The sequence below is a fragment of the Lissotriton helveticus genome, chromosome 7 (assembly GCF_964261635.1).
Source record: "Lissotriton helveticus chromosome 7, aLisHel1.1, whole genome shotgun sequence".
NCBI lineage: Eukaryota > Metazoa > Chordata > Amphibia > Caudata > Salamandridae > Lissotriton > Lissotriton helveticus.
Window position 1 is genome coordinate 1,613,953,915 of NC_136068.1, and position 8,604 is coordinate 1,613,962,518.

The following is an 8,604-nucleotide window of genomic DNA, read 5'->3' on the forward strand; positions in this document are numbered from 1 at the left end:
TACCAGTGACTATAGGTCCTGTTGTCCCATTATATGTAGATAAAAGACATTGTCGTAATCCACCAGTTATGACTACTTCTGTAAAGGAGCCAAAAAAAGAAAATATTATAATTGAAGATCAAGTTAGTGAATGCGAGTCAATGATATAATTAATGGACTTACCAATCAGACAACAAGTAAATGCGATTCCAAAGAGAGTTACCCGAAATTGTTCACGAGAAATACAAATGGAGACTTCCACAGGAACAAGAAGTGCTACCATAGTGTCACCAGAAGAATTAGAAATATGGGCATAGGGAGTAGATAAAACAGTACCACCACCAAAGATTCTTGATATTTATAGATTAAAAATAAAATTAGAAGAAATGATAGCTGGAAATCTAGGAATAGACAGATTAAATACATATTGTGGGGAAGAGTTATTATTTATATGCCGAAGCATAACAAGAAATGTAAAAGTATTTCATGAAAAATGTATAGAACTAGCTTCCGAAATGCAAATTTAAGAATTGATTACTATTTTGCAGAAAATGTGGGGAATTAGACAGGTGGAAGGCAAGGTGGACTAAAAAGAAGGAGGAAGGTCAAGCAAATAAAGCCACATCAGAATATGTATTAAGAGAAACTAAAAAGAGGAAGGCGGCGCTCAAATATGCCAAGGCGACCTCCACGTATGCGAACAACATACCATTGCTGGGCATCCCGCTTTCCACTGGTACCCTCACTAAACGAAAAATAACACCCTGGGCAGAGGCTGGTGTCACTACAGTGGCGGACCTTTTTAGCCATGAGCTCCTACTGAATCATGACACGTTTGTTAATGAGACGGGTGCCCCGCAACAATTATTTCTAACACATGCTGCACTGATACAATACATTAAGAAACATTGGGCACCACATGGCCAAGATCCCGACCATAATGAGCTGGTAAAGATGGTACACTATGTGGGGGAGGGAGGCACCTGATCCGCTGGATATATCATGGGATCAGCACACATACTAGGATACCCCTAGATCCCCTGCGTGCTATCTGGGTGGAGGAGATAGGCCGGGAACTGTCGGATAAAGAATGGGCGGTGATCCTGGAACACCCCAGGAACTCAAGATTCAAGTTCATTCAAACTATGATACTACACCGTGCCTATCTGACTCCAGAAAAACTGGATACAATGTTCCCCCCGACACAACATTCCTGCTCTAGATGCCATGTACCGGGGGTGGGACTCCTACATATGTTATGGACATGCCCCAAACTGCTAGACTATTGGGTCAGGATCAGGGAGGTTACAAGACTGGCAGCTCACCTTGTGTTGCCAGATACAGTGGAGGAATGCCTGCTAGGATTACATAAACACAGGTCTAAACACAAGGTACAATACCGATTCATTGACCTGGCACTGCTCCTAGCTCTTGGGAATATCACGATGCGTTGGAAATCTAGCAAAACCCCGGAGGTGCACAGATGGCATACGGAAATGTTAAAGTGGGGTAGTGCAGAGGGCGCAGCGCTACGCAGAGAGGAGGCACGAGGATTACGAAAGACGCCAATAGCAATGGAATGGGAGGCTATGTTGGAAGAGTTCAAGTCTGCGGAGGTTAATATGTCAGTTTAGAAGTTGCCATGTATGTGTAGCCATTATCAACAATTGCCCATACCTTGTTAGCTACTGGAATGCAAAGTTGTGTTATGCCTAACATATTGAACAAGATGTTGATGGGGTGCACATGTATCGATACTGATGCTGCATCTGAAACGTGACCACAGTTTCCAGGCTGGGGGAGGGGGGGGTATTACAAGGGGTGTTTTAAGAATATCCGTTATGGGCAACAGATATGTACTCTGATGATGGAAAAAGGTGACATTGATTGTATATGTGACACGCCATAAACCATGTGCGACCACTCTGCATGACTGTATACGGAAGTTAAAAATCAATAAAATGTGTTTCAAAAAAAATAAATGAGAAACTAAAAAGACAGAAAGATTGTGCCCTATGAGAGAAGTACCCGGAGGGGGATATGTACATGTTCCATGGACAAGGCAAAATATTTTATCATTTACAAATGATTTCCCAAAGTTAAGAGCGAAGCCTGTAGCATGGTACAGACACATTGAAGGTTTTGCTGAATGATCTGGATGGTTTGTTTGACATAGTGGTACCTACTGATTTATGGACAGAATATAAAACTACAGTAGATTGGCCTAGTGATGAATATCCAAGAGATGAGAAAAAGGTGCTCCATCAGAAGAGGTAATGAAGAAATAAAATCAAGTGATTACATTTTTGAAAGGAAAACTACCTCCAAAAGAAACTGATTGGGTAAAAATAGATATTACAAGACAGGAAATAAATGAGACTGTCCATGCATACTATGAGCGTCTATTGTAAGTGTTTAAACAGTATACTGGATTTGAAAATGTGGGTGAAAAAAGTATAGGACATTTTGTATATCGATTTGTATCTGGACTAAGACCAGAAATTTGTCAGATGATTCAGATGAACATGCTGTGATGGCAGATTAAGCCTATAGATGAGGTTTCGAAATATGCAAAATATTGTGGAGATGAAATAGACAATAGACGGAAAAAATTAGAGGAAAAAGTAATGTGGGCACAAGTAAAACTGGCGGAACAACAAGAATTAAAAATAAATAATGAACAAAATAGAAGATCAGGACAGAATGAAAATAATGAGGGAAAACCAAGAGGGAAAATGAGTAGAGAAGAAGCAAAGAAAAAGTTTCCTTGTCAAGGGTGCGGAAAATTGGGGCATTGGAAAAACAAGTGTAAAAATATACAAAATAATAATGGCCCAAATCAAAATTTAAATCTACAGACGCAGAATGAGGTGATACTGAGTAAACCACAACTGGTTGTAAGCCCACAGAATCAGTTCAATCATTCAAATGAACTTTATTCGGTTTCACAAAAGTAAACCTTAAAAGTTACAGAAAGATCCAAAATACAATAAAACATAATTACGTTGAATAGTTTACCATATAAAATATATAAAAGAAACCCAAAGCTTCCCCTCCTAATTTAGTCAAAGACAATAAATAAATCTAAAAACTGAAATGACTACAATCCCCTGAGATCAAGGTTAATCAATAAGGTTAAACTTGACCACCTTGGCATAAAAAGTCCTTAAAAATATCCTCCGTTTTACTTAAGAATCTAAACAGGCCCTGGTTCTTACAGTGGACTTTAAATAGCCAACAATAAAATATATACAGTCCTCCTTCAACAATTGCAAATACAGGAGAGCAGGGGGAGCCTGGGTGAAATTCAACCTCTTTAGGATAGGAACTAAAAAATGCCTACGAAGAATCACAGTAAGGTACTGAAGAGCACAAAGTGTAGCAAATCCTGTGGCGATTTACCATCGCAGCAACAAGGTGCCAACAGTTGTCCTCTACAGCTCCCTCTTGGTCTGGCAAGCAAGATATGGAAAAGATTCCTGCGTTACATAGTCAATATTAACTGCTCGTAAGTAGATAGAGACCCGACAAGATATAGTTCAGTAGATGGGGTTGTTTTGAGTGTTAAATAAAATCGAACACTAGGTTTCTGTAATTCCCGCTCATCTCTTTCCAATTTTCTTAAGGTGAGAAAAGAAACCCTGATTGTCTCCACATCCTTCTTTACAATAGTTACGGGGTTAGAGTATAAATCACCACGTCTTAACCCTTCAAGGCTGTTTTTAATATATTTGAGCCAGGGAATTCGGTTGTAAGCCCACAGAATCAGTTACCACCTGACCCTATGCCAAATTTTTTGAACAGAGCAAAGTACAGTGTGGCAGCCGGAGATCAAGGAGAAAGCGGTTAGCCAAATTCTGTAACTTCACAATTTCTTTTGCAGAATAATATTTCATCAAAGGATGAATTATGACGGTGCCTGAGGAGGGAGGAAGAAGAATGCGTACTTGGGGCATCCTTACCAGTAGATTGGTCAGGTCCATATATTGATGGGAAGGTAGAAGGAAAATATATTACCTTTTTATTGGACACTGGTGCTACCCGGTCTTCTGTGAGAACAGCACACGTCTCAAATCCGCCCTTTTCAGGAGAAGCCATCCAAGTAGTTGGAGTTTCTAACAGACAGATCCGAACCCCAGTTACAGAACCAATGGAAGTGAGTATAGGGAATTTTAAAGAAATGTACAAGTTTGTGGTTTGTGATTCTAGTCCTGTAAATTTGTTATGTAGGGATTTACTTTGTAAAATGAACTGTCCCATATATTGTACACCGGATGGTATGACAATCCAAACCCCTGATGAAGATAGTATCTATAACTTGATGTTAGCAAAACAAGGAACAGAGGTTGATGAGATGTACTTCATGATTACAAAATGTGACCTACCAGAAGAGCTAAAATTAACGGTAAATCCAAAAGTATGGGATTTCACTGGAAAAGAAGTAGGATTAATGGCAGATGTGGGCCCAGTGAAAGTGACCATAAAGGAAGGTGCCATTTACCCAAATACAAGACAATATAAAATGATTCCAGAGATAAAATCTGGTGTCATAGCAGAAATAGAACGAATGATCCAACAAGGCATTTTGAAAGAAATAATGAGCCGGCCTGGTAATTCACCCATAATTGGTATTAAGAAACCTAACGGAAAATGTATAATAGTGCAACTCTGTAGAAAAATAAATAAAATAGTGCCTTGTTGTCCTGTAGTGCCAAATCCAGCAGTGATTTTATATCAGATACCATGGAACGCAGGATGGTTCACAGTAATTAATTTATGTCATGCATTTTTCTCTATCCCATTACATCCAGATAGTCAATACCTTTTTTCATTTAAATTTGAAATTCGAATTTATGTGTGGAATCGTGTTCCTCAAGGGTACACTGAAATCAGATTTTAAAAAAGTGCCTTGAATCATTGATAATGCCCAGGAATTCAGTGTTGGTCCAGTATATAGACGACTTGTTAGTGGCTTCAAGAACACGAGAAGATTCTGTCTTGGATTCTATTGCATTGTTAAACTATCTGGCAGATAGAGGACACAAAGTGTCACCAGAGAAATTACAGTTTTGCCAAAACAATGTAAAATATTTGGGACATCAACTAGAAAGAGAAGCAAGGAGGGTGACACCTGAAAGAATCAAAATAATAAAACAGATGCAGTTACCCCAGACCCAGAAGGAAATTAGAATGTTTCTTGGTGTTGTGGGATATTGTAGGCAGTGGATTGCAGGAGTTTCCGTACTGGCCAAGCCTCTGATTCAGCAAACAAAGAAACAAGCAAAAGATCCTGTAGATTGGAATGATGAAAGCAGGAGAGCTTTTGTAAAATTTAGACAATGCCTATGTGAAGCACCTGCTCTGGGAACGCCAGATTACACAAAAGAATGTGCATTATTTTGTTGTGAACGAGATCATTGTGCCTTGTCAGTATTGACCCAAAAACATGGTTTAATGAGACGTCCAGTGGGGTACTTTTCTGCCACTCTGGACCGAGTAGCCGCTGCATTACCTGGTTGTTTCAAAGCAGTAGCTGCTACTTGCGCCAGTCTTGAACAGAGTGAACCGATTGTAATGGGGCATCCTGTTAAAGTATATGTTCCACATTCAGTTGTAATTCTTTTGGCAAGAACTCAAACTCAGTATCTCACACCAAGTTGAATGACAAAATATGAGAAAATTATTTTGAGAGCTGAAAATGTGACCGGAATCCGGTGCACAGTTTTAAATCCAGCTACACTATTACCTGATGTGTTCGGAGAAGAAGTGAGGGATGATGTTGATCATGATAGCTTAAATGTGACAGAATATTGTACAAAACTACGCCCAGACATTCAAGAAGACCCATTGATCAATTGTGAAAATGAATTATTTGTAGATGGCTCATGCATGAGGCATGAAGAAGGAGGATTGAGTTCTGCTTATGCTGTGTGTACATTGGCTGGAATAGTTGAAGCATCCTAGTTACCAGGAGTCAGGTCTGCACAAGTAGCCGAATTGATTACTTTAATTAAAGCATGCACATTTGGGAAAAATTGGAGAGTAACCATTTACACTGATAGTCAGTATGGTTACGGGGTTTTGCATGACTTTGGCCAACTTTGGATGCAAAGGGATTTCATAACTTCTTCAGGAACCCCTATCAAAAATGGACAATATGTGAAAGAGCTTATAGAAGCCATACAGTTGCCAAAAGAAGTAGCTGTGGTCAAATGTGCTGCACATCAGTCAGGAAATGACTATGCGACTGTGGGAAATCGTTATGCTGACCAAGTTGCTCAATATTGTGCTAAAACAAAGATGGCAGTAAACAAGAAAATCGAAACTACAGGAATAAGATGCCATTTTATGCTTATTTCAGCATTAGCAACATGGGATGAAGTGAAAAATGTACAAGATGAGGTAGAAATAAGCGAAAAGGAAGAGTGGATCAAAATAGGATGTCAATGAAGAGAAAGTGATGGTGTCTGGATTTATCCAGATGGCAGACCAGTCATGCCAGATTGTTTACTTTCACAATTAGCAAGAATGTATCATGGAGACACACACATAGGTAGGGATGCTATGATCAGACTCTTCAGACAAGATTGGAACAATTCGAAGTTTAGAACTGTTGCAGAGAGCCTTTACCAGAGATGTTTAATTTGTCAACAAAATAACCCAGGTAGAAAGACAGTGGTCAGCTGGGGAAGGACTGGAAAGGCAGAAGGGCTGTTTGTGAGGTTGCAAGTTGATTTCATTCAGTTACCACCATGTAGAGGACTAAAATACATGCTAGTCGTAGTGTGTTTATTCTCACGATTTGTAGAAGCATACCCAACCAGGAGAAATGACAGTATAACAGTTGCCAAATTATTGTTGAGGGAGATCATTCCGCTTTTTGGTTTTCCAGTAACAGTGGAATCAGACAGAGGATCTCACTTTAATAATGAAATAATTTGATTGATCTGTAAAGCTTTCAAAATTGAACAAAAGTTGCACTGTGCCTATCGTCCAGAGGCTTCTGGGATAGTGGAACATTTGAATGGCACAATAAAATCAAGATTGGCGAAGGTGTGCGCATCCACTTCACTGTATTGGCCAGATGCATTGCCTCTTGTTCTGATGGGACTCAGAAACATTCCTGACTGAAATACCGGGTTGAGTCCCCATAAAGTGCTCATGGGTAGAACAATGAGATTAGCTTTCATACCTGGACACAGATTGTTAAGCATAACTGATGATCTGGTATTGGATTATTGTAAAAGATTGGCTGACCTAGTACGTTCTGTCTCTCACCAGGTTGGAGAAGACTCAGAGGCCAGGCAGCCAGATCAAGCACATGATCTAAATCCAGGTGACTGAATGGTAATGAAGAATCACACCCGAGAAACGTGTCTCGCAGCCAGGTGGAGTATCCCAAAACAGGTCATATTGGTTACAACAACCGCAGTGAAATGTGCATGTTTGCCTAACTGGATACATGCCAGTCATACAAAGAAAGTACCAGCTCCTGATGAAGAAAACTAACAACAAGAAATTGAAGTTGAAGGTACAGAAGGTTGTACAGCTGAAGAGTCTAGAATAATAAACTCTGAAGTAGCTGACCAAGAACAACCAAGCACTAGTCAGGAGGATTGGGTACCAGCAGTCAATTTACCTGATGCAGAAGTAAGAAAAAGGAGCAGAACAAAAACAGAGCAGCTAGAAGTAGATGAGGATCAAATGGAGATAGAAGATCAAGTTCAGGGAATAGAGAACGAAATTGAAGACGCTGAACAAGAACAGATAAGAACAGAAAAATACACACAGACTGATTTGAGAAATAATTTTGAAGAAAAACGTGAATCAAGCCAAATAAGAATAGGAAAACAAGAACAGAGAGAAGAACAGATTAGCAGGGGTCAGTTAGACAATGCGGAACATGTTTAGGTGAAGAGTAGTACTTCAAAAAGTCCTGAATTCTGTCAACTAGAGAGGGATTCAGAAGACGAAGAAAATCAAGTTGTGCCACAACAAAATACAAATAAAAGAATACTTGAAAGTGATGAGGAAAGTGAAAATGCAGTGCAACACAAAAGAATCAGAAAAGGTGATAATTGGCTCAGATATGTCAAAAGTGTGCGGTATGACCTTAAGACTATTGATGAAGAACCTGAACAAGTGAATGAAGACACTAGTATTCTTTCAGGGATAAAAGTCACATGCTTAAGCGGCCGTGCCGCCGGCGTGCCGAAGGCGCGCCAAAGGCAAGGCCGTCTGCGCCCGTCCGCGGCCGCACGGGGTCCGGGGCCAGAACCCCTGGTCAGCCAGTGGTAAGAATACAGTTTAATTTGGCAGATTGGCATGCGATGCGCCCCCTTATAGCTAGCGTGTGTAGACATAGCATGATGGTCAACCAGGATGGAGAATGTAGTCATTGCTCTTTTAAGTGTAATACTGAGCGAATGAGGCAGACAGGGAGTTCAGGACTGAACTGTGGTCTACTGAATTGTAGATCTCTAAGTAAGCATAAAATGGAAGTCTTTGACTTGCTCTCAGAGGGGAAGGTTGATCTTCTATTTCTTATGGAGACATGGCTAGACTCCGATTCTGAGCCGGATATTCTAGAGACACTACCCCCTGGCTATACCCGACAGGTAGAGG